The sequence below is a fragment of the Pseudophryne corroboree genome, chromosome 12 (assembly GCF_028390025.1).
Source record: "Pseudophryne corroboree isolate aPseCor3 chromosome 12, aPseCor3.hap2, whole genome shotgun sequence".
NCBI classification, from domain to species: Eukaryota; Metazoa; Chordata; class Amphibia; order Anura; family Myobatrachidae; genus Pseudophryne; species Pseudophryne corroboree.
The window spans coordinates 75,750,489-75,752,733 of NC_086455.1; positions in this window are offsets into that span (position 1 = coordinate 75,750,489).

The window sequence follows — 2,245 nt, forward strand, 5'->3', positions numbered from 1 at the left end:
TCTCCGGTTCCCCAGGGCCGATTTTAAAAATTCTGGTACCCCTGGAAAGAGGGGACCCTCAGCTATCAGCATAGGGCCCTTAAACTCCTGGGGCCCTTGGGCAAGAGCCCATTGAGCCCATATGAAAAGACGGCCCTGGCAGCCCCCCGAAACACGTCACCGTCTCCAGTATCAGAATCTGTATCGGTATCATCCTGCATGATCTGTGCAAGAGCACGTTTATGTACAATGGGGAGCCCTGATGTACCAGAACTGGGCCAGACTGCCATAGAGTTCTGTAAAGCCTGAGTTGCAGATTAATTTTGTGCAACCCTGTTAGTAAACTGAGAAATCATAGATTTGATAGAGGATAACCACTCAGGCTCCCTTGCTGGAATCTGTGCTAAACCAGTGCAATCCTGATTACATGGAATGGGATCATCCTGAGGGGACATATCCTCTGCAGCATATGACACAGAGTCCCTGGACATTGCTTAATGGAGACCACAGACACTACACACACACACACACACACACACACACACACACACACACACACACACACGTTTTGGCAAAACCTCCCTGAAATTTTTTTGTCGGATTCGGGTGTGTTTTGGATTCGGTTTTTTTTTTTACAAAAAAACCCTCAAAAACAGCTTAAATCGTAGAATTTGGGGGTAATTTTGATCCCATAGTATTATTAACCTCAATAACCATAATTTCCACTCATTTTCAGTCTATTCTGAACACCTCACACCATTATTTTTAGTCCTAAAATTTGCACCGAGGTCGCTGGATGGCTAAGCTAAGCGACCCAAGTGGCCGACACAAACACCTGGCCCATCTAGGAGTGGCACTGCAGTGTCACGCAGGATGGCACTTCAAAAAAATTGTCCCCAAACAGCACATGATGCAAAGAAAAAAAGAGGCGCACCAAGGTCTCTGGATGGCTAACCTAAGCGACCCAAGTGGCCGACACAAACACCTGGCCCATCTAGGAGTGGCACTGCAGTGTCAGGCAGGATGGCACTTCAAAAAAATTGTCCCCAAACAGCACATGATGCTAAGAAAAAAAGAGGCGCACCAAGGTCGCTGTGTGACTAAGCTAAGCGACACAAGTGGCCGACACAAACACCTGGCCCATCTAGGAGTGGCACTGCAGTGTCAGGCATGATGGCACTTCAAAAAAATAGTCCCCAAACAGCACATGATGCAAAGAAAAAAAAAGAGGCGCACCAAGGTCGCTGTGTGACTAAGCTAAGCGACACAAGTGGCCGACACAAACACCTGGCCCATCTAGGAGTGGCACTGCAGTGTCAGGCAGGATGGCACTTCAAAAAAATTGTCCCCAAACAGCACATGATGCAAAGAAAAATGAAAGAAAAAAAGAGGTGCAAGATGGAATTGTCCTTGGGCCCTCCCACCCACCCTTATGTTGTATAAACAGGACATGCACACTTTAACGAACCCATCATTTCAGCGACAGGGTCTGCCACACGACTGTGACTGAAATGACTGGTTGGTTTGGGCCCCCACCAAAAAAAGAAGCAATCAATCTCTCCTTGCACAAACTGGCTCTACAGAGGCAAGATGTCCACCTCATCATCATCCTCCGATTCCTCACCCCTTTCACTGTGTACATCCCCCTCCTCGCAGATTATTAATTCGTCCCCACTGGAATCCACCATCTCAGGTCCCTGTGTACTTTGTGGAGGCAATTTCTGCTGGTGAATGTCTCCACGGAGGAGTTGATTATAATTCATTTTGATGAACATCATCTTCTCCACATTTTCTGGAAGTAACCCCGTACGCCGATTGCTGACAAGGTGAGCGGCTGCACTAAACACTCTTTCGGAGTACACACTGGAGGGAGGGCAACTTAGGTAGAATAAAGCCAGTTTGTGCAAGGGCCTCCAAATTGCCTCTTTTTCCTGCCAGTATACGTACGGACTGTCTGACGTGCCTACTTGGATGCGGTCACTCATATAATCCTCCACCATTCTTTCAATGGTGAGAGAATCATATGCAGTGACAGTAGACGACATGTCAGTAATCGTTGGCAGGTCCTTCAGTCCGGACCAGATGTCAGCACTCGCTCCAGACTGCCCTGCATCACCGCCAGCGGGTGGGCTCGGAATTCTTAGCCTTTTCCTCGCACTCCCAGTTGCGGGAGAATGTGAAGGAGGAGATGTTGACGGGTCACGTTCCGCTTGACTTGACAATTTTCTCACCAGCAGGTCTTTGAACCTCTGCAGACTTGTGTCTG